Raw genomic sequence first — 24,233 nt, 5'->3', positions numbered from 1 at the left:
GCAGGTAGAGCTCTGCTCTTGTGCCTTGTCCTCGGTGTGCATCAGGAATGTGTTGACAGTTGTGCCCCTCACACAGCTGAAGCAGAGGACCTATTTCTGTTTCCTAGAATGGTCTTAATTTATGAAATAAGGGTGTAGATGCTTGCTCTAAAATGGCAGCAATTTTAAGCAAAGGCTCAAATCAAGGCCATAGGAAACACTACTGATGAAATATTGAGCTATCTGTGAAACACAGTAGGGATTTTGAGAACTGCTTTCAGATTGAGCCATCAAATTTCAGCCTCAGCCTCAATTACCACAACCTGCATTCATCACTACAAGCATCAGCTAAGAGTTTTGAGATGACAGACGCTATAGAAAGGTAAATTTCTATAACCATGTTTCATTTTTGTCTAATACTTTGTAAGATTCCTTTTTTCTCTTTCCTTCATGACATGTATTGCTGCTATATCTACATCAATATTCCCAGCCCATTACTGCTGTTCTTAGCAACTTATCCAGGCCATCACAGCCATTATACCTTACTATGCACATAGCACAGCACAGTCCTAGTGCATCCAGCTGTGAATGGGAAAACAAGGATGAAGAGTCACACTTTTCCTTACTGCATGCAGATAGTCTCCCTGTAATTACAGCTATTGGAGATACTCCTCAGCAGATTCTCCCTTGGCTCCCTGAAGTTCCACTCCCAAACTTCATTAAAACTCAATCTGTGCAATGGTTTTCTGTGCGAGGTATATAAAGTCTCCCTTGAGAACAATTTTTTGTGAAGTGATGGGGGTTTGTTGCTCTTTAAAATAGTCCTAATATTTCCATATATACATGAACACAGGTTACTTGACACATGCAAGTATTTCACAAGCAGTTTGAGCTACATCAGCTTCTGCTGACCTAAACTGGCCCTTGACAGCTATAGGACTATGTAGAGAGAGTATTATAAACCTTGTAAGACTTTAAAGATGAATTCTCATTATTAGGGTCTTTTTAGGTTCTATTAAATACACAAGAAAAGGCTTCAGCCTGAAGGAAAGGAAATCAGAATGCTCAGGTTTATTTAAGAAAATCTAATAAATATAACTGTTCACTTTCAGCTCTTACTTTACAACTTCATGCTTCATGGTTTTTATATAAAACTCCTCTTGGTATGATTGTGACTTTTCACGAACTGCAGTCTAGAAGTTCAGTGCCAACTAATTTTGCCTTCTATCATTTTTTTCAATGACAAGAATGTGCGCACATGTGTTTCCTGCTTGAGCTGAGGTTCATATTTACAGGATGTGGAAAGTTAACATGACAAAAGTAATGATTGTGTAGAAGGAAATTCACTTTCGTTAACAGGCATCCTATTTACTGTACTGTCACCTTGCACGATATGCCGCATACCATTTCAAGCACAATAATTCTTTTGGTGAAAACTTCCTGCACAGAAAATGGAAACTTTGACAAAAAAACAACAATAACAAAAAAAAAAAATTATGACTGAGTTTACCCTGGAAAAAATATCAGTTAGATTCTTACCTCAGATACACCCATCCAGCTCCCATTGAGTCCACTGGTCAAATATGAAATTGATCCCAGAATATGGTATTGAATTATTTGGTTTAATAAGAAATTGTTAGGAAAAAACACTTTTTTATATATATTTTATTTTTTCACCCACTGCACACTACACTCTGAGAGGCGTGGCTGTCTTCAAAACTGTTTTCTAAAACCTTTTAATTACAGGTGACGCTTCATTCTGGCATTGACTGAAGAAGGATTCCCAGTCAGTAGAAAAATATCCAGGGAGATCAGGCAACGATCCTCAACAGCAATCTATAGGATTACTGTGGGATAAAGAAGGAAAGAAGTAAGTTTGCATTCATAAATCCTCAAAAGATGGACCCACAGACCCAGTCACAGAGTTAGAAATACCACACTCAAGCCAGTGGCTGGATTTGAATCACGGGGGAACTGCAGGGCTGACTGACACTGCCTACAGGTGGGCACCACAAGAACAAGTCATTTAAAGGAAATCATTTTCCATGCACTTACTACTACTACAACCCCCTGCCCTTAAAAACTGAGCTCCACATGGTTGCAACTCAAAGCATGGAAATTACTATAAAACCAGACAAATTCCCATGAATTGGTGCAAAGATATTTTAAGGGGTTTTAGGGTTTTTATAACAATAATGGGGGGAAAGCTGTTTATTAGAGTTTACCAGAAATGGCATACTTTGCATTTTTTGTTCTAAAAATGAAATATTTTGGATGCTGATTTCACTCAAGATTATAATCACCAGCAACAGTTCTTTTGCAAAGGCTATAACACTAGAATTTAAAAGGATGGAATTTACCTACATGAAAAATTATATTCTATGAAGCAAAATTTGTCCGTAAGTCAGCTCATATGAATGACTGAATTGAGAATCATGGAATAATATTCTTCTCTGCTCTGTGGTGCATGAATTTAATTTTGCACAGTGACATGGATCACTGAAAATGACCATTTCCAGGCTTACGGAAGAGCTTGCCACTGATTAGAAATCAGAGTGCAACTGAATTTAGGTACAAACAGGCTGACAATCAGTTTAAAGATCTGAAGTTTTAGCTTTTGAGAAAAAATGTGTGTATGGTTCACTAGTTACTAAAATAGACTGAGTGTTACAACAGCAAGAGCATGTAGGCGTTGCTTGGGTAATAAAAATATGGGTGGTAACAAATTATATTGCTGTGAAAAGCAGATGAGGAGAGACGCCTACTGAAACCTGATGCTGCCTTTGAACTTTAAAATTTTGACTTAACAAGCTCCACACTGGTGCTGCTTTAGCAAAGACCTGTCACGAAGGGCAGATTTGTTTCACAGCAAAGTTGCTTTATTAAAAATCCTCAGCATCTTCATAAAGTCCTGATTCAGAAACAGAAGGAGGAGTTACACTGAACTTGACTGTTGACCTGACAGTGAGAATGGAGCTATTGTACCCAGAACTGAATATGCATATCTGTGCTGCTTCTTGTTGAGCTTCACACGGCAGTTACCCTTGCAGAGAGAGGAACCCTTTAAGAGATCTGAAAGCTGCTGACTTTCAGACACTGAAACCCTGAACCAGACCCTAAAGTCAGTAGGTTCCACGGCCATTAAGAGGTTAAAATACAACTTTTAACCTTCTCTCTTTTTTTCTCCATTTGCTGTAGGGTAATCAATGGACTGTAAGCTGTGTGTGGCAGCATGGCCCATGTCGTCATCTTTGTGCTATTCAGCAAACTGCAAGCTAGATGTGCTCAATTAATAGTAAAGATTATCAGGGAAGCAGAGCTGGAAACGTTTACTTGGTACTGCATGAATTGAACCTGCTCGTTTTAATAAAACACTAATTACCTCACTGACTGTTTTGCACTAAGCCTCCTCTTTATACTGTGCTTTACTTGGTGGCAAGAAGTTAGTACAGTTCAGTACAAAATGTGGTACAAACTAATGCTTAGGAAAGAAAAACTCTAATGGCACATTACGTGATGTTCATTGCGTGGCTTTCCATATTACTGCTGAACTTTCAGGTAAAGAAAGTATCATCTGTAATCATTAGTCACACAAATAAAACACAAAGAAAGGAAATGTATTCCCTCCTCTTGAACGTCAGCAAAAGACTGAGCAGCTCCTTTCTGCTCTGCATGCAGTACTAGGAAGAACAGCATCCACCTAAGTCACACTTTTTTTTCAGATTTTAACTGAGTTTCAGACTCTCTGATGAAGACAGATCTGCTTATGATTTGACTTTGCAATGATGGCAAGAAAAGGTATTTTTGTTTTCTCCTCTGACGTCTTTGAGACATAGAGGCTGCCTTATCCAGGAAAAATTTTAATGCTTTTTCAGTCTTCATCTATGGTTTTCTTCTGACTTCATCCTGATGGAAGCTGTGGCACAGTTAGACATTTTCTTGTTAAGGCTGCACTGAGACACAGCTCTCAGCCCAGTCTTACAGCTCCTTTTAAAAGCGACGCCAGCAGCAGTAAGCCATCTCATAAGCAAAGAAATGTAGAAAATGCACTGAAAGGCTTAAAGCAGAGAATATGCTTCACTCCTATTAGATCTATAAGAAGCTGATGATAAGGTTTTTATGAGTGCTATTAATTTTATGCAAAATTAATTGTTCTACAATTCAATGCTCTGTTGTTCCTTCTAACAACTGAATAAACATAATTTTTGCCATAGGAGAAACAACATTCCTTTGCCACCTATTAATGAACTAGAAAAGACTGCATACGTTGTCAGAGAAATACTTTGTCTTGCATCACAGTGACAAAGCTGAAATAACTGTACGAGGTAGATCTGCAGGATGTCTAACTAGGGCTGTTGCAAGAAGCAATGCCAATGCAACAAGATGCTCTCTGACTCCTAGAAACTTCTTGCCACCACTGCTAAGTGAGGAGCTCCTCTCCCTAGAATAAAACCTCAAGGCAACATCATGATGGAAGATGGCTTTGGGGGCTTTGGGGTGAATGAATCCCAAAAGACATAACAGGGAGGGGGACAAGGGATTAGGAAAGATGAAATTATTGGGTAGATGGAATAAGGTATTTATTTACTGTTTATAACAATTGATGGGAAAAACGAGGCAAAGATTTACTGTCTATTGTATATTGCTGTTAGGGGGGAACTAACAGCAGCTTTCTAATGCCCAGGCTTTTTGGAGTGATGTATGGCAGAAGGAGGAGATATAATGCATGTACATTGGAGTTCAAACTGGATGTAAGGAAAAGACTTTTCAACATGAGGACAGTAAGCCGTAGAACAGCTTGCCCAGAGAGGTTGTGCATTTTCCATTCTTAGGGGGTTTCAAAACCCAGCTGGATAAACCCCAGATAACATGGTCTGATCTCACAGCTGACCCTGCTTTGAGCAGGAGGTTGGACTAGAAACTGCCTGAGGTCCCTTCCAACATAATTTTTTTTATGATCTTGTGATCCTATGATTGTTCAGTTTATTGTGGAAATAGATCTTTTTCCAGCCATATAAATGAACTTTCCATTTGTCCTTATAGTTGCCTTGGCATTAATTACTGTTCATTATAAACATCTGCCTGACTGCTGACTATTGCCTTTTCTTAATTACCTCTGCATTTATCTTTCAGATTAGCAATATTTTATTTCATTTACATACAGACTCCATACTTGCAAGAAGAGTTGTAAGGTTATGTAGAGAACTCAAGAGAATGTGTTTAGCTTTCCTAGTTCAGATGCCAGAAAAGGCCCAGAGAGTTTTCCAATAATGAGGACATTTACCTTTTTTTTTCAGTAGTTTTAACATCATCTAGCAGGAGGGTAGTATTTGGGCTACAATCGCTCTAACTTTAATAAGACAGAAAAAGAATAATGCACTTTCGGGAACTGAGGAAAGCATTACCTCAATGTTCCTAACACTTCTATTGCTGTGCTGTTTGTATTACAAACTAGACAAATGATAGTCGAAGCTTGGAATGCCTAGATTGTAAAGGAGTTGTTTTCATGTTGGCACCATCACAAATGCAGTCTTTAACAGTGCTCTTACATTTTCTTTGACCTTTTGACAAAAAGAAAGAAGCACTTCTTTTTAAAGAGGTACCATTCTTATTTTTCAGATTTTAGGTGGGGAAAAAAATTAATTGAATGTGGTGCTTTTGTCAGATGACTAAAATATGTAAGACTATTTTAAACGTATTTATCCTCCTTGTTCTCAAACAAAAACTGAAAAGAAAACAGAGGAGCTGGTCATGTAGTATAGGTCCTCCACAAGTTGTGAAACATGGGTAAAGAGGAAAAAGAACCCTGCTGGAAAAAATCATTAGGTTTACACCTAGTGATTTTTATATATCCTGAGATTTGTTTTGATTGACACATCACACAACAGAGAAATCTGAGTGACTTTAATAAAACTTATAGTGTGTGCTTTCATTTTTTTGCTATATCAGAAGAGCCAAATAATTGTAGGAGAACCCCGTTTTGAATTCCTTAAGTTAGCTGGGTGCTAAGCAGATGAGCACTCCAGGAACAACCTGACCATCTCTCTCCACCTTGTGCCGGAACTTGTTGCATTTACTCATGTCTTCTTGCAGAGTTGACAGGGTGAGCATATCATAATATGGCTCAGTCAAAACAAAGTGAACCAGGAAAGACCTGCTGCTAAAACTGTTTAATCTAACCTGTCTGATTTTTACTATATTAGCAAATCATCCCAGCAAATCTTTGGAGACAATAAGAAGTTGACAAACAGCTGGGAGTGGTAGTGTCCTTTACCAATACAACAGAACTGAGAAGATAACATCCATTCACAATTTAATGCTCCTACAAAGGAGAGCCTGGATGCTGCAAATCCTTTCCAAACAGCCTATGCAAGACAGGTTATTAGATCTTACTTGGTTTGATATATTTCTTAAACAATTGTGCTGCATACATAAAGTATATGTTAAATACAGTATTTAAAGCTGCAAAGTTAAAATTTCAAGAATTAGGAAATAGCAGAATCAAGATTTTAAGATACCTTTCCTGTAGTCCAGTTGGGCACCTACCCTGCTTTCTGGCTGAGTCAGAGGCTATGTGTGTTGATTTATAAACATCAGGCATTCGTGTATATGGAGTTTGCAAAAATATCATAACGTAGATGTATTGGGATCCACACTGAGATTGTATGGGCAATTCAAACTCTGCCTTTTCCTGTTACCAGAGCTAAGAATCTAATTTAGCAATCCAACTATTGCTTTAACACACTTGTGTAATTTCCTGTAACAACTGTTCATCACCTCATCTATCTTCAAATTTTAGTCCTGACCTTTTAACTCTCTACAAAGATTTCAGTCAAACTTAAGTTCACTGACTTCCAGGTCAAAATTAGATGGCTGAAACTTCCATTTTCATCAGCTATGTCCTCCTCTTCTCTGACAGAGCCTGTTGTAACTCAGAGAAGGCTCTACTGGTTATCTCATGAAGCACTTTCTGAATATTGTGTTGGTCAGTACCATGTATGAAGGTAAATGAAAAAAGAGGCCCTAGGCCACCTGAAAACTTCAGTGGCTTGGGAGTTGCTTCAGAAACTGTTCAACCACTCCTGCTGCATGCATGCTTTAACTCTGATATAAGGACAGCAAAAGTGACTAAGGACCATTTCAGTTGCCCTATTTTAATTTATTATGGGTATAATTGAGTCATGCTGGTCCGCAGTGGAAGATTATTGCCTTAGAGTGGAAGAACAATAGCTATCATGTTCACTGAGGACTAGCTGGTAGGGTTCTGGTTCAGTCTACCAGCTATGCTGCTACAGAAAGTTTCATTTACTGTTGATTTAGAAGGAACTATATAGGCCTGGCTGTTAATAGTATTCAGGTTCAGTGATTTTGATCCAGGCTGCAAGCTCTTGAAAAGCACAAGTGGGGAAAAAAAAAAAAAAAAAAAAAGGAATGCATTATTTTTATAAACCTTCTGCACTTATGAGGGTATTATACGCTGTACATTTCTATAAACAGAGCTTTGTCACAGCGGAACTCCTTAGATCTTCTCAAAACAAACAGAAAAGGTTTTGGTAATAATAAGAGTATACTGAAGATATGCAGGTTTCTGTAAACCTTCTATAGCAAATGCAAACAAATCATTCACACATACCCATCAAAATCAGAAGACAGATTTGTGAAAAATGTCCTTTCAATTATATCCTCCCACTATGTAATAGAATCCCCATATATATCACTTAAACCTAGTGTTTGCTGTAGAGACTGTGTTAGCTTATCAGCTTATCAAGTCAGCACACATAGATTCGGTCAATTTTTGGAGCCTCTGCTCTTCCCTCCACAAGTTCTGTGTGAGTTTGGGGAAAAATGCAAGATTTTCGACTCAAAAAATAACAAAGCAGAAATAGGGCTGTGGTGTGCGATAACCATTACTTCACAGGACACAGCTCAGGTTGCTATTGCTTTCCATTTTGGAGTAAAAGTATATGAATCATGTCAGATGAACATTTTAGCTGGATAGACATATTGAAGGAAATGTTTAATAGATTACTTAAAAAAGAATTATGACTCACATAGCTTCCTAGTCATCTATCTACAGCTCTGAATGATGGAAGTTATCCATCTTGAATTCTCATGATCCTTGCAGTATTGGTTACCTCATTTGCATTAAATGAATAGAATAAATTGTTACGAATCCAAAAATATACGGTTGCCAGGATACATCTTGCTAGATGCAAATGAAAATGGGTTTATGCCGACCAGTTTAAAATAGTTTGGTACTTAGACAATTTCTTATTAACATTAATAGTGATAAATGAAACAATACATAACCAGTGAGCAACTGAAATTATTACTATTTGGTTTGCAATAGGAATATTATTTCAAGCAAATCTGAACTAGTTTTAGTGCAATGTAATTCCACTAAAATACCCTGAAGTTTCATTGCAGAAGCAGCATACAGAATGAATAACTATTCTATGCTTGCTTCTTGATAAACTTGTGAGTTCAAAAAGTAAGTTTCCTGTTACTTGGTTTTATGATTTTCAGTGCTACAGCATTACCAACAAGCATCTATCAGTGTATAGGAACACCATTACTATGCTTTGCCTATGTATATGTGGATAAGGTAGTTAAAGTTGAGAACCATACTCAAAAAAAGTCGTAGGGTCTAACCACATTCCTATACAATTACATAGCCAAAGTCCCCTTAGCTCATGTATATTATTCTGACTTGCTAAAAATATAAAATATATAATTTATTTTTATTTTTATTCTAAGCAATATATTTTATAAATCTTGACTATTTTTAAGATGTGTGCATGCATATTGATATCTTTCAAAGCCTATACCAGAAGCTTAATTATATCACTTTCGTGAGTAAAGTTGTTTAATTTGTGTAAGATTGACAACGAAAATGAGTCTGCATTGAGTGCCTAATGAAGATAATTAATGTATGAAATAAATACATTTTTATTGTGTGCCATTCATGGTACGTACATGTATTTTAAAGGGGACTATATTTCTTATATAATGATTTCCAAACAGGTAGATAAACACAGGTCAGAATTCCAGCTGTATTCAGTTGAGACTCCTGTATTTTTGGTGAGTGGTGTAGCTGCTCTAATCTGCCATGGTTGGTCCTTTGACAGCCAAGGGCTGGCTGCCAGTGCTTCTCCCAGCGTCATGCATCAGTGGATACAAGAAATAAACTGGGGGTTTACTGCAGTAAAGACTCAGTGTATGCTGAGAAAGCAAGCCCTTCAAGCTGAAGTCATCTACAGAAATTGAGATGCAGAAGATTTCTCGGCCCCCTTACTAACGGTTGGTTCTTTGAGAGGAAATAAAAATACTGACAAAGTCACAACAGCACAATTCTTTCATAGGAAACAATTTCAGACACAATTCAGAGCTGTGAAACGATAGACTAACTCTTCCCTCTCCTCTCTTTGTTTGTCACGTCTCAAAAGTTACTAGCTTTACTCTTAATTCTTAGTGGTATAACTGAGAAGAAAATTATGTCCCTAAATGCCAAAGTAGCACTGAGGTTCATCTTCACAAGTGATGAAGAGCTACAATTCCAAACAATATCAGTACCATGAATTATGCAAGTGATGACAAGATCATGTTGAATATTCATACAATTTCTTTCATAGAATATATTAGCATTATCCTTTTTTTCAGTGTTAAACACAAAAATAAAGTACTTCCATACTGAGGAGATGATTAAGGAGCTGATTCAATGACCACTGAAATTGAAGACACTTTCTTTTGAATTTGGTAATCTCTGAACTGGGCTCTAAACCTTTATTTTCCTGGGAATGCTCTTTGTATTAACCTTCTTCATTTTTTCTGCACAGAGCTAAAATGAGCATTAAGAAAGATGTCCTTTTATTCCACAAATCAACTCCTACATGTAATACTTGAGAAAACTGAAAGATAAATACATTAGTTCTGCTTAGCAAGTTAAACATCAAAAGCTGAAAACTCATGTTCCCATCTGTTCTGAGACTGCTGGTTGCATCCAGATGATTGTTAGTGCAATTCTGCATAAAACCATTAGTTTCAAGACTTGCAAGGCACCATACTTTACAAAAGACTAGACAAATCTGTTCCAGGTAGATAAAAATTCGAGCATTTGCCAACATTGTAGATGACTTATGAACCATTTCTGTAGAAGAAAAAAAAAAAAAAAAAAAAAAAGCAGCTCTATGTCACCATTCCAATTAAAACAGATGTTATAAGGCCAGCATCTAAAAAATCAGGAGATTGCTGTTATGCTGCTATGTCCCAGCTGAGCCATGGCAACTGGTTGTGCATACATTGCCATAACTATGAAATAAAATGTGTTAGATTCCCCTGAGATGTGAGATTGCAAATGGATTTGGATGGGATTCAGTGTGAGATTCAGACTCCTAAATTTCAAATGTCTGTATGCAGGTGTCTTCAGCTAGGTGTCTACGTTTCCACTGTAGTGAAGACAGATTCACTTGTGCAGCAATGGGCATTCTGAGCTACCTGAGCTACCTCTGTGGGTCACAGGACCTACCGGAGATCTGATGCTTCTGGAAGAACAGTAGAAAAAAAAGCAAGATACTCACTTCTGAAAAAGCCCTGAAAGTTTCTGATCACCCTGTCTGTGTATCAGAGCCTGGATGAACAGAGCCTGGGTATACTTTGAGCTGTGATAACACAGCCTCTCAGTGGCTGATCCATTGTGTTGCTCACCAGAGAACTGATTATAGGCATCTACCTGCTGCTTGCGATGTGTGAGACAACCTGATGAAAGTACCAGGCCTGGACCCTACTCCTGGCTTTATGGGGAGATTAGACACCTAATTTATGTCTAAAAACATGCAGGTGTCTGTACACCTAAGTTTAGAGGCACAGTTCACCTGTGTAAATGCAAGCACATCCTTTAATCTGGGAAAGTTTAGGGTGTTTGAAGTACTGGGATGGGGCTGGTAGAAATGTGACAGAACTTTATGGGAATTTTGCACCTCTTCAAAGCAAAAACTGGGTGCTATGTGAGATTCCTCACAGAATCCAAGTGATGAGAGATGACTTTATTGAGTAATCTGAACCCTACCGATGTGCCTCAAACTGAATTTGTATCTGCCCAGCACTGGGACAACAGCTTCACACAGACAGTTACTGTGGCTTGGCTAATATGCAAGTAGCCGGTTAAACAATTATTTCCTGGTCTCTAACGTCATTGTCCAAAGCTGAGAATCTGAAATCTATCACTCGCCTGCCATTCCCCCTACAGGCTGTTCAACTTCGCTCTTACAGCAGTATGTGATGCTAAAGCTATGCAGATGCTCCGTAGTTCATTTCATCAATACATAACAGTCCCTTTGTTTTGGCAGCAAAAAAAGTTGGACTTTTCTAACTCTTAAATACTATGCATATCCAGAATCAAAATATTCTTCTGGCTAAGTCCCCGATGCGTTCATTACAGACAGTCTGAGAGCATACATAACATGCACTAATAGAGACAGAATACTTCCAAATGATGGGTGACAGCTGCCTCTTTTTTTGTAAAAGCATCCACTTGAAGACATGTCCGTTATACAGCAGTCAGAAGGCATGTCCCAGAAAAATAAATAAAAGGGGACATTAAGCCGCTAGCTGGGAACCTGAGGTTCAGTTCTCTTTCCTGGTTCAAGTTTTCCATGTGACTGTTCCTCCTGCTTGAAAGTGAAGCAACCCTATTTACTTCTTTTAAAAGGTACTTGGAGACTCGAACAAAAATTGCAAGCCAGCAGCTTGGTTCTAGTAAGCTGGGTGCTGCAAGGGTAGCTATATAAAACATGTGCTACAGCAACAGACACCAAGCCTTTTAATAGACTAAGTATGTCGCTTGAATTATTTTCTAACTAGAAAATTTGGAATTTTCAGACCAAAGAAGAACAATTCAAGGACATCTGGATACAGCCTGGGTAAAGGCAAGAAGTTAAAGCGTGCAAGCGATGCTGCTGTGGGACACGTGCTCAGCGGCCGCGTCGGGCCAGAGGGTCAAGTCAGCAGCGTACCCTATGCACTTGCAGCTCTATCAAACCACTCGGCTTCACAGCGCTTCAAAACCTGCCGTATTCATGAGAATCACACCTCTGGGTGTGCACAGGCCCTTTCTGCCACGCATCTGCCCCCAGCAAACCACTGCTGCAAACTCTCAGGTTCACTGGCACGGTGCTGTAATGGCTTTGTGGTCAGCATCACGGCTTCTCACATTTAAAGAGCTCGGCAAGCAAAACTCCGGTATGAATAACCAGTTATTTCCATGCGGTACTTCCAATATTGTTCCTTGTAGGTTGTTGGGTTTTTTTCCCTTCCCCCCACCCTCCCCCTTCTTTCTGTCTTCCTGTAAATGACTCACAGCCCGGCTTTTGGGGAAGGGGGAAACCAAGCGCTTCGTAGCGCTTTTTGCAACTTTAACCTTACTTAACCCTCGCAGCAGCAAGAGGAAGTACCAAGTATTTTCACGAGCCGTGAAGGGGCTCAGATCTGCTTTTGACGTCTGGAGGAAGTGCTGCCTGCTGCAAAGCCAGAAACAAAAAACGCATCCGCAGCCCCGCTGAACGCCAGCGTTTGAACACACGCAGTCCCGGCCCCCCCTCCCCCGAAGAACACCAGCCCAGCGGCCGGGATCGGGGCCGGGATCGCGGCGGAACGGGGCGGACCTGGGTCAGTGACGAGCCCCCGGGCGCGGGGAGCAGCGCGGGCAGGAGCTGCGCGCTTTGGGGAGCCCGAGGGTCCCCGCCTGCGGGCTGCGCGGAGGCGCCGGACCCCGCTACCCCGCCGCCTCCTCTCCCCGCTTCCCTTGTTCGGAGCCGCACTGCTCCTGCCCCCCCCTCGCCACCGCCCCGCGATCCCCGCCCCGTCCGCTCCTGCCCCCGCGGCCGTCGGAGGGCACCTCGCCCCCCCGGCCCCAGCCCGCGGCGCCGGGGGGCGGGTCCGAGGGAGCCGCGCCCTCCGCCCGGGGCCGGCCGCCGGTAGGAGCCGCACGCAGCCACCGCGGGGCGGGCCCGAGCGTGGCGCTGGGCCGGGCCGGGCCGCGCAGCGCAGCCTGCGGTGTCTGAGGCGCGGGGGATGGACGTGGGTCAGTGCAGCGGCGAGCGGCGACGGGCGGCTCAGGTAAGCGCGGGGCGGGGCGGGGCGGGGTGGGGGGACGCGGGGCGAGGCCGGGTGCCCTCCCGGGGGCTGTGCGGGGCCGGGCGGGCTGAGCCGCATCTGCCGGTCGTGCCCACAGCGCCCCACGCACCGACCGCGCCGGCAGCGGGGCGGGGACGGGGCTCCGCAGCCCCTGGGCGTTCTGCCGCGGGAGGGCTCCCCTCTCCCCCGCGGTCCGCCCCGCCGCGCTGAGCCCTCGCAGCCGCCTTTGTGCCCGCTCCGTGATGCGGGCTCACCCCTCCCCGGGCGGCCCGGTGCCCCGCGGGGGCGGGCTGGCGGCGGGGCTGGCGGCGGGGCTGGCGGCGGGGCTGGCGGCGGGGCCGGCGGCGGGGCCGGCGCGGGCAGGCGGTGGCGGAGGGAGGCCGGGGGGCACAGCCAACTGTTGCCCGGGGAGGCGTCGGCCCCAGAGCGGTGTCGGCTCCGGCAGCGCCGCGGCGGTGAACGCCGGCAGGGCTCGCTTCGCCTCGGCTGCCGGCTGCCTTTGGAAGGGCAGCGGTTGCGGTGCGGGCCCCGGTGGATCTCCCCCGGCTGGCCTTGCCCCAGCCCGGGGGGACGCTGCCCCCGGGCACAGGCCCTGCCCGCTGGGAACCACCGGGTCGTGGTTGCCGGAGCCGAGGGGACCTGTCTCCGCCTGCAGCCGCGCCAGGGAAGCCTGGCTGAACTCTAGCACTGGCCGAGGAGGTCGGTCGAACACGTCCTGGGTGCCTTGCTGGAGTAGGTGCTCCGGTGCTGTAGTGGGGGGAGAGGGGGGGATTAAGCTCACAACTTTGGTAATACCGAAAACTTTCCGTTCCAGCTGGTGGTCGTTGTTGGACACAGGGCGCTATAAACGTGGTGCTTCCAGAGGGATGTACCTGGACACGAGATGAAAAACCCGATCTGTAATACTGCTTTCATCTCGTTCAAATCGCTGTCTGTGTTGGGGTGTGTTACAGTGAACAGACACCATGCTTTGCATCTATTTTTCCTATTATTTTTTTCCCGTAATTTAATTTCCAGACCGTTTAGCTTTAATTTTATTTATCTGGGTTTTGTTATGCTAAGGTCTCGGCAATGCATGATGCCACTGTGTAAAATCGAATGCTCCATAATCCACTGGCAACGCAGCAAGACTTTTAACTTCCCATGCTTTCGGTGGTATTGCTGCTAACGTGCGAGGGTGGTGGTGCGGGTATGTTTCCAGGCTATTCCTGGTATTCTTTGGTTGCCATACAGCCCATCTTTGCACCCTCATTTTTGTTTACTGGCTCCTAAAGGCAGTGTATGTGTGTAAGGGAAAGGGTAAGTTCAAGGGGGGACAGGGATGGTTTTGCTTTGCTTCTCCTGTTGTCACCATCTGCAAGGCCAGAAAAAAATGGGAACGGCTTTGGCTCTGAACTCTTAGGTGGGGAAATCTGGAATGAAACGCTGTCGTGACATGAGGTTGCCTTGTGGGCAAAGAATTTAACATGCTCAGCACTGCTCTACAAAAATACCCCAACTCAGATTACACCAGGAAGAACCAAGCTCATACTTCCCTTTTCTCTGTTAACTTTTGTATTTTTACAACGTATAAGGAAGACTTATACATCAGCAATGTACTGTATTTTTTTTTAAGGAGTAAACTTTGTAATTTCTTGTGTCTGTCTCCTGTCTACTCGCCTGTAATACCCCTACCCCCCCACCCCCCACCCCAAATTAAAAACTAATGATAAAGCCTTACTATTCATGAATTCAGCTTTCCGAGGGTAGCCTTTAAAAAAAAAAATGTTTTACGGAAATGAAATTACAGATTATGGGAACAGCATGAAGGGTTTGACTTAAATTCATAAAAAGCATAAAGTAGTGACGAAGAATAAAATTCTTTGGCTTCAGTTCGAACCACTATAGTCTGTCTGTTCTTTAAGGTTTCACTTAAATGTAAACTATGGCAAGTGTAAGTGAGGTTCTCTGGGGGATTTATACAGTTTCTTAATGACTGCCCAATATTTTATTGTATCGTGCTCTGTACTTTTTCACTACCCTTCTCTGCTGTTTTTGCAGCAACACTTTTGTTTTTTCTGTGAACTTGTTCTTTATTAAAAACAGAAAATAAACAAACCACAAATGATTAAAAAGACAATGTATGCTAGTAATTAGAATAAAAAATACTTGGTTAATTTACAAAGGAAAAATGGTGATCATCTTGGATACTACTGCATAGTTACTGTCAGCAGATGTCATTTTGCCATAATAGCGAGTCTATTAGTGAATTTTACAGTGCAGGGAAGATAATTCATTGTTAGTGTGCTTCGCTTGTCTTCATGACATCATTTTTTGACAGTGTTTTGTCAGGCTGAAATATCTTGTCCTCAGCAATATGGTCGTCTCACAAAGACATTGAGTATTTGCATGTGCAGTATGTTGCAGATTTCCAAATGTTATGTGTTATACAAAACGAGAGCTTAAAATGTGTGTCAAAAATTCAAGATTATATTTAGACAATTAACAGTTCACATACTTTTAACAGAAATCATATTTTATAGGTGTACAGATACTATGAATAAGACCACTTTAATTGATCATATTTATATGTATTTCCAAATGTCCTTTTTAATTAGAGTTTTTAGAGAAACTATAAAAGACTTCTGTAGAATCACTGGCATTCTTTAGCACTAGATGCATAATGCATGCAGTAGCACATGAACTTATCATTCAGTTCACATTTTATACAAAACAGAAAAATAGTATTCTACATCCAAAACCTGTGTGCAATCCAGACATCATTAGGTTTCCTATTAAATCCCTGAATACAAACTGAGTTATGTCAATGTGACCTATAACATCAGTGGCCAGTGGAATATGCATTCTAATAATATATGTTGATTTGAAGGAAACCTCTTAGTGTTTCATCTGTACTGAATTTAATATGTATTTGGAACTGTTTCAATATTATCAATCATTCTTCTAGGATTCTTTCTACTAATGTTATCTAGAAATGCAAAACAGTAACATTAAATCAGAGAAAACAGTTTGAGAGGCATGAATTAAAATATTTAATGTATGGTGCAGCTTGGGAGTTGCAGAAAACAGTCATAAATTTGAATTTTGTTGTTTAAATTAAAATTGTAATAGAAGCTGCTATGCACTCATGTGTGAATGATGATGAGAGTGATGTGAATGATGTGAAATGCACAGGTTCTATTATTGTGAAGCTCTGAATTTACCATTCTGCTATTTTCACAGAATTCCAATTCACACTTGCAATTGAAATGAAAGTGTGTCTTATTTTCTGTATTTATATACTTCTTGGTACAAGTTCTTGATTTAAACTGGTAGCAGTAGTCGCTTCTACATGAAAAATAACGGTAACAGATACAGGACAAATACCTTTTAGGACAGATGTGACCCACTGCACCACTGACACACAGGTGCTTGAAAATATTGTGGATTTTAAATGCTTAGAAGGCATCTCCTGGTTGGTATCTTCTTGTTGACATTAGGTTAAATATCACTCAGGCTTACCTTAATTGAGGAGTGGTTACTTTTGCATGTTAATGGCTGAAATATTCTTGTCTAGTTTATGAACATGTCAACAGACTAGAAAACCACTACTCTATGGACTTCTTCGTGCATTTTATCCTTTTTTTTTTGTGTCCGTGATAATGCTTCTGTAGGGCTGTTTGGAGTGGCAATGGACAGGTTGACTTTTAACATCATGGTTGGATGACCAGCAGTGCAAAAGGTGAAGCTAATGCATAAGTCTGAAGCTTATTTATGAGTAAATCTGTGTAACGAATTTGTGAAGTTCGTAAAATGTGCAAAGTTTATTTTGAAGGTTCCAGTAGCAGCGCAAACTGTGGCGTTAGTGTGCCTGTCACAGATGCTGGTCTAGTTTGGTTAAAATCTTAAGTTAATAAATGTGATTCATGAACATATGTCTCTCAGACCTGTCAAAGAGCATTGCTGTGGCATTGGAAATGTCATGTCTAGATTATGGCATGGAGCATACTGGGATCTTGAGTTTGGTCCCGTGTTTGTGGTGAGTTCTGGATGACTGAGTCCTATCTAGGCATTGGAGTTCGTGCAATTTAATAACGCTATGGAGGTGGTTCAGTGTTTTTAAGGGGGTATGGAGACTTACACTGACATTTTAGATAAAAGCCATTCTGTACTCTCCTATATCTCTCTGATAAACATAGTTTTAACTTAATATTTAAGTAGTTGTTAGAAGCTTCTTTTATATATAATTTATGGGACTGGGGGGGGGGAAACCTTCTCCCTGTTGTATTGCAGCCTGAATTCATAAATTATTTGAGTGGCCTATTTTACAATTAGATGCCTCAAAGCTAAGGTTGATGTTCTTAAAACTCCTGTCTGAAAGCACACTGTTGTATTTTTTGCTGTGAAGAAAATTAGTTGCACAGAGCTTCATTTCTACATCCATCCGGAGCTGTTACCACCGTGACTGTTGTGGGGAATGGCATCTCTCTCCTGCCTAACTGCCTATGGCACCCTGAGATGGGAATGTTCCCTCAGGATTTGAAAAGCTTGCTTTGCTGGGAAATAAGTAAGCGTAAGCTATTTTCTCAAACTTGAGGAAGAAGCATTTGCAATGATTTTTCTCTCTCCCTCTTCACCATATATTTGGTGGTGTATTAGTTACATCTCTTACAGCATCTTACTGAATCTCTTACTGCATGAAGTGTGAAGCTTGTTCCTCTGTCGTCTTTTCAGCCTGAAGCAACTTGAGCTCACATGTCTCTCTTCCCGGGAGAGTGCAACAAGCAGCTTGTCATAAACTGTCCTTTATTTCACCTGCAGCTGTGTTACTTTGAAAAAAAAAAATAAATTAATTAGGCTAAGGGGGAGAGTGACTCCTGCCCTGTGATTAAGGCATTCAGGGCAGGGAAATCAGGATTTCTGTGGGTGTTTCATTCTTTCACCCAGTACGTATTTTCCCATTCCATAGTTTCAGCAGGAATAATCTAGGGCAGACTGTAGTCAGTGGGTTAGGGCACTAGCCTGGCATGCCTTTCAACCTGGAAAGAGCCTGCCACCCACTTTTACTTCCTCTGTGTTTGCTTTCCGGATGCTTTTAAATTGCTCGAAGGTGCTTGGGGGCATGCTTCTGCCTTCTCATCCAAAACTTCAGAATGGCGTGATTCCTTTCCTCATCAGCTTGTGAAAGGGATTACTTTGTATCTTGCTCCTGGGGAGGCCTGAGGGTTTTCCAACCCTTTTTAATGACATGGGTGCCTCTTGAGCTTATAGTAGGTGACTTTTAGGGTACAGCCTTCACAATTTTGTTTCCTGTTAAGTTAGATGGCTTCCTGCTTGCTATCCCAGTTATCTTAATTTCCATTATATACACGAGTTTATTGTAGCTGTGCTCAAAATTCTGAGAATCCACTTTGTGCTTCTAGTCTCACATGGACTAGTAAATCTAAGACAAGTGTAGATTTTTGGGGGGAGAAAGGCTGGAGTTTGGCAAGACTGAGGTTCCCTTCAGGAGAAAGTCTTCATTTTGGGGTTAGTGCACAACTTGGACAACTGAATCAAACCAGGTCCAACACAAGCATCTTGTCCTTGTTGAGATGCTTCACAACATCTACTGCATCAATGCTTGGCTAGCAGATGCAAGATGGTCAGAAGACCCATGTCATGCTTGGACTAGCACCTGCTGGGAAGGTGGGATATTTTAAGACAGCTCAACACTATTTGCCTCTGCAACTGAACTAGTAGTGCCCTAAGACTATTGCTGTTTAGGCTGAATGTGGTTAGACTGAGAAGTGGGAGGAAGAGGTTGTTTTCTTTGTTTCCCAAAGACATTTTAAAGAAAACGTGCTTTCTGTTTTATTTTCTTTATTGTGAGTGTATTTGATACCTAGCTTGATCATTACAATTTTCATTTTGCAGCTGCCTCAGATTAAGTCTGAAAGGTTAGCTTGAGTTAATAGCTTTCTGGGAAGAGGGGGAGAAAGTTCGTTTTCTGGTTTCTCTCATACATATTAATAGCAGTGTGGAGCTGTGGGGCAAAAATTCATTACTGTTGGTTGTTAGCTGGTATGGAAATGCTGAGTGATGGTGGCACTTACGGAGCTGAATTGGTTTTGAAGAAGGAAAATTCTCTCTGGTAACTGATCCATGTGATCCTGTCTCCAGTAAAATGATTCCAGAATTGTGTTTAAATAGCCTTTGTGAGAGATGTACAGTCGTACTTATTTGTTACAGATTATTTGCTGGTCCTAATTTTTCAGAGAGGGTTCCTTTAATGCTGTGGAAATTGATTGAGGAAGGCAGTGATGAGGGGAAAAAATTATAGTATTCCTCAGAGTTGTTCAAACCTGTTTAGATTTTGGAAGGCTAGATTGTTAAATTTGTTATGTTTTATTTCCAGGAACAGTCTAATTTTGTCTTGGTTATACTTTCTCCCACCCACATATACGTGGTCTGACTCCTCGTGCTGTATTGCTCTTTAATTGTGTTTTGCTTCAAGGATCATCTGTAAGACTGTTGGTGACTGACTGCTTCAGATAAAGATATCATGATGGTCTTCGGCATCTTTAGAAGCTTCTGGAAATTAGTCTGTAATCATCTCCCTAATAATTGATGGTGGCAGAGGAAATGGGAGCTGATATTATGTAATCGTTTTTCCTATGTTTTTATTATTAAAGCATAAATGCCCCATAGGACTGGAACACTTCCCTCACCCTCTCACAAGGCTGTGCTGCAGCAGAGCTCTGCAATACCAATTACTGCGGGGACGGTTTGCTGTTCCAAATGAGATCATGATGGGGATGCTGGAAAACGAGTCTCAAAATGTGTTTCATGCTGTGAATACTTGAGAGATTTTGTTAGAGCGTGATACTTAGGTCTACAGGACTTATGTTTTTAATTAGAGAGGGTGTTAAAAAATCCACTTAGAATTTTGTATCAACATCTCTTGTATTCAGGAGGAAAATAGAAAATATTTCTTGATCTTGAAGTGTTCTGGGAATATGTTGCCTATAGAACTTACTGGTATTTCTGCAACAAGATGATGTTACTACTTTTACTTTTTTTTCCCTGAAGGACAGGGACAGAGCACACATATTAGAGGCCTTAAAGGTATAGATAATCTGCTTGTCCATTTTTATACTGTGAGACAAAAAATGATTGGGATCTGACTAATTGCGCTTTTGTTTTACTGAGATTTTGATTCATTATGGCACAGACAGTATCATGTTGTCCTTTACTGAACTAAAAGTAAATCCACCAAAAAAAATCCCCTTTTGTTCTGCTGCTGAGGAACACTGTGGGCTGCCAAATCCTGGCAGTCTGAGTCACCACAGTCGTAATAAAGTGTTTGTACTTTCGCGGTCGCTGTTATTCACTGTCTTCTAATTTATTCATAAGGCAAAGGGACACCTACAGATTAAAATACTACTTTTTAAAGAAATACATGTTTATATTTCTGTTTCTACATGTTTATACGGAAATAACATTTGTCAAAAGAGAATTAAATACGCTTTGGTAATACTTCAAAGCTTCCAAGGAACAAATGGTATCTTTAACAATAAGAAATATATCTATTTAACAGATTCCATTTTCTGTGTAAGAGCAATGTTAGACTTCAAAAATGGATGGGATTGTTCTGAACTCCTTACTGAATTCTGCTGTTTTGGCCATTTGATCTGGCCTGATAATGATCTGATAATCAGGGCAGACTGTTTCCTTCCTTAAAAAAAAAAAAAAATGTTTTAAGGACAGAGACTCTGACCCTGAAAATGCTTATCTGTATTTTAACTCCTAATGCGTGGGCTATGACCCAGCAAGCATAACTCTGTAATGGAATTCAGTTGTTTTCAGGATCACTCTGAAACAAAGCAGTCAAATATTAAGTTGCAGTATTCAAACAAACTCAGAATGACTGCACAGAAACAGCCGAGGGAAAGCAAGGTGGTTCTGAATCAATGATAGGTACCTGTAAGGCCACCAGGTACGTTCCCTGACTCCACAGAAGACGTGTGCAGGTGTGCTGTGTGTGGCTCTGTGTACACAGTGATGGTCTGGCTGATGCACCCTCTTGCCTGTGCTTGGGCAGGAGGTGGGAGTTCTTACAGGTTCTTGATCCCATCAATGTGCATGGAGAGGAGATGGATAATTCCTTAATTCCTTAGCGATTCATGGGTAGGAGTCCTTATGATTTAGGCTTTTAACTCTTAATATCATTATTGAGGCAGAAACAATGATTTTTTTCTTTCTATTGATAAAAGAACAAGGCTTTTATTTCTTTTTTGCCTGATACATAAGGAATTCTGTATGTTATTTACCTTTCCCTAGCACTGAGCTAATGAAATTTACACAGTTCTCTCAAAAAAGCACCAAATCTAGTAAGTCAGATCATTAGTTACTTTCCCTGACTGTCTTGTAGAGCTGCTGAAGGAAAGGAAGGTGGAGTGAGCTGGTGGGCACTGGGGTGCTGTGGTACACGTGTGGAAACTTGTGCAGCAGAAAGTACTATAATTTTAATGGCTGCTCTGCATCATACTGTCACTACAGTTGTTTCCCAAAGAGTCTCACATACTATTGATAGGACATTCACACAAAGATAGGAGATGGTAGATAAGCAAATGCAAATATATTACATGCCTTCTATCCTTCAGTTTTTAATACATTTTCTAGTGACAAGTTCAGCATGAAACACTTGGTGACAATTATATATGACTCACTTTAGAGAGAATCAGAAGAACAGGATTACAGGGTGAGGTTATTCAGGTAGCTCTGTTTCTTGTACATGGTACAAGACATTCTGCTTTCTGTGTTTAATGTGGTATTACTAGCAGAGTATGTGGTAGCATTTCCTTCAGCTTCATTCTTCCAATAACTCCCCCCCCCCCCCCCTCCCTCCCTCTAGGGATGAGACATTTTGAAGGGAAGTTGGATATAGATGGGTTTGGAAAGAAGATAAAAAACACAGTTCTCGGGGATTAAGCCATCCCCCAAACCTGCAGACACTTTCCTGCCGGTGGTTGAAGAATGACTGTCTGTGGTATTGTCCCATCTTGGGCAGTGACAGTAGGTGGGCATGCCAAAGTTGAATACTTAATTTTGCACTGTTAACAGTTTCATTTCCAGTTTTTCAGAAAACAGACCATTCCGGTGATTCTCAGAAAACTTGCCCAGAAATCAAATCTGGATATCTTGATGCCTTTCTGTGGCTCAAGAAGTCCTTAAGCCCACTCGCTGTGCAGTCTTACATTGACTTGCAGTGTATGGTAAATTTAGCAAGAGTTGCCCAACTTCCTTTGACATATTCTGACAAAAAGCATAGCCCTCCCACTGATCTGGGTCACATTTTCTACATAGAGCTAAGACAGTAACAGCTCTAAGTTCCACCCAGCTTCTGCCATGGGTTACTAGGTGGTGTTTAACGGGCTCCTGGTTCATCATCAGAGTGTGCAGCTAGCATCAGGGCAGTCTCAAACTGTCAGCTTCAACCATGCTGCCAGCTGATGTCCTGTATGTGCGTGCATTCAAAGCCATCTCTGAGTCAATGATGCACAGTATTGATCAGCTTGGGTTTAGTCAGCCTTGTATGTTCCCTTTAGTTACTGATGCTGTGAAATGATTTGGTATGGGGGCACGTAAATCAGCTGTCTCTTTCCTTGCTCAGTCCAACACCAGATGTTTTAGAAACCACAGCCGAATGGATCTACCTGTAGAAACCAGACTTTTTTTCTTTGACAGCTGTGAAGAGTGGAGATCTTTGACCCAAACTTTTACCTTCTTATGAAATGAAGAATTTTGTCAAGGAGTTCTAAGGGAGCTGGAGAAAATGAAGATTTCAGTAATGAGCAGTCATTTTCTATCAGCATCCTTTTCTACTGTCAGTATAGGTATCCTGGGAACAGAGGAAAAGGACCATACTAATTCTGGATCTAAAGTCACTTTTTTCTTTTACTTTCAGGCTATTTTTTTTAATTTTATTTTTCTATATCAGAACTAGGATGTACGCCAAGATCTGTAAGAAACAGATGTCTGTCTCATGCCAGCAGTATTATCATAGCTGGGATTTAATAAATTTGTTACTTCACATATGTGGGAGGCTTTTTGGTTGTTTTTCTTTGAGGATCTTGATAGTGAGTTTTCTGTTTAATTGGAGTGACTGTCTTCAGTTGAGTGTGGATGTCAGTGTTGGGGTAGATGTGTCATCTTTTCATCTTTTTGAAAGACAGAAATTGTACCTGTCATTGAAGGCGCTATGATTAAAGTATTGCCAGGTAAATTAGGGTGTGGCTGTTCATCATCTGGGACTATTAGGCTGAAGCAGATGGTAGACTCCCTGGACCAGATTGGCAGCCAATATTCCAACAGTTACAAATGGTTTGTCAAGGTTTTATAAAATGATGGGCAGTTTTGTCTGTGCTGTGGTGGGTTGACCTTGGCTGGATGCCAGGTTCCTATCAAGCCACCCTGTCACTCCCCTTCTCTGCCGGACAGGGGAGAGAAAACACGAGAGAGGCTCATGGGTTGGTGTGAGGACAGGGAGAGATGGCTCAGCAAGGGCAAACAGGCTCAACTTGGGGAAATTAGTTTATTGCCAATCAAATCGGAGTAAGATAATGAGAAGTAGGAAGAAATATTAAAACCACCTTCCCCCTACCCCTCCTTTCTTCCCGGCCCAACCTCACCCCTGGTTTTCTCTCCCTCCTCCCGGCCGCGGCGCAGGGCGGGCCCGGGGCTGGGTCAGTCCCTCCCGCGCTGTCCCTGCCGCTCCTGCCCCTCCGGGGGAGGCTCCTCACACCCTGCCCTGCCCCAGCGCGGGGCCCTGCCAGGGCAGGGGGCCCTCCACGGGCTGCCCCAGCCTGGGGCCCTGCCGGGCTGCAGTTCCCCACGCCCGGCCCCGCCGTGGGTCCCCCCGCGGGGCGCAGCCCCTCGGGCCCGGCCGGCCCCGGCGCGGGTCCCCGCGGGGGCACCGGCCCTGCCCGCAGCCCGGCCCCGGCCCGGGCTCCTCTCCCCGCGGGGCCACGGGCCCTGCCCGGAGCTGCTCCAGCGCGGGCTGCCCGCGGGTCACAGCCTCCCTCGGGCACCCCCTGCCCCGGCGTGGGGCCCTGCCGGGCTGCGGGGGGGGAGCTGCCCCCCGGGGGCTCCGTGGGCTGGGG

At 42.2% G+C, this 24,233-nt stretch overlaps 1 protein-coding gene across 8 annotated transcripts in view; it reads left to right on the top strand.

Annotated features, from left to right (window-relative positions):
- Nucleotides 1-12,573: 12,573 nt before the first annotated feature.
- Nucleotides 12,574-24,233, top strand: part of CYRIA (CYFIP related Rac1 interactor A) — a 58,115-nt gene continuing 46,455 nt past the window's right edge. For 7 of the 8 annotated variants that reach the window (XM_055713689.1, XM_055713684.1, XM_055713681.1 and 4 more), the window contains exon 1: nt 12,961-13,092. The gene's annotated coding sequence lies outside the window, so the exon portion shown is untranslated. Of the gene's footprint in view, nt 13,093-24,233 lie in introns of all 8 variants that reach the window. The other variant, XM_055713688.1, reaches the window with a different exon arrangement.

This window comes from Falco cherrug, chromosome 6 (assembly GCF_023634085.1).
Source record: "Falco cherrug isolate bFalChe1 chromosome 6, bFalChe1.pri, whole genome shotgun sequence".
NCBI classification, from domain to species: domain Eukaryota; kingdom Metazoa; phylum Chordata; class Aves; order Falconiformes; family Falconidae; genus Falco; species Falco cherrug.
The sequence above is the reverse complement of the archived record's forward strand: the minus strand, read 5'-3'. Positions and strand labels throughout refer to the sequence as shown.